We start from the raw sequence: 703 nt of genomic DNA on the forward strand, positions 1-703 counted from the left end.
AATGGCAGGAAACTGGCCGGGCCTTCATGCTGCTCACAAATTTCCTGGGAAATTTTTCCGGGTTCGGGTTCTTAAGTAGAAAATGGTTCTCAAACACCCGGTTCTTATCTAGAAAAGTTCTTAAGTAGAGGCGTTCTTAGGTAGAGGTACCACTGTATATACTTTTATTTAATAAAAGTCCTAACAAGAGAAAACTCAATATAACTCAATATAAATGTGTATTATTATTATTATTAGAAAGATGTAAGTTGGTTGAATGTACTTTTAATAACTATGATTCATTTTATTAGTTTTATTGGTGTTAGAATATATGACACTCAGGCGCCACACTGTTCACGCATTGATATGTTGGTGGAAATTTTTTTAAAAAAAACTTTGGGGGAAAAAAGAGAGAACATCAAATAAAGAAGATTAAAAAAAAGAAAGAATTCCACTTGCACTTTTCATCTTTAAAGCACGAAGGAGAAGCCCCTGAACACAGAATGTGTACACAGTATACAGAGCTGGGGGTGGTGCATTGGTTAGAATGCAACACCGCAGGCTCCTTCAGCTAACTGCTAGCTGTAGTTCAGCAGTTCGAATCTCCCCACTGGCTCAAGGTTTGACTTTTAGCAACGCCGGGGAGCTTGTCATTATTGTCATGTATATTTAGTATTTATCCCGATATCATCAAACTTTTGGAAAAGAATGAGTTCCACACTGA

The sequence above is a fragment of the Erythrolamprus reginae genome, chromosome 13 (assembly GCF_031021105.1).
Source record: "Erythrolamprus reginae isolate rEryReg1 chromosome 13, rEryReg1.hap1, whole genome shotgun sequence".
Lineage (NCBI taxonomy): Eukaryota > Metazoa > Chordata > Lepidosauria > Squamata > Dipsadidae > Erythrolamprus > Erythrolamprus reginae.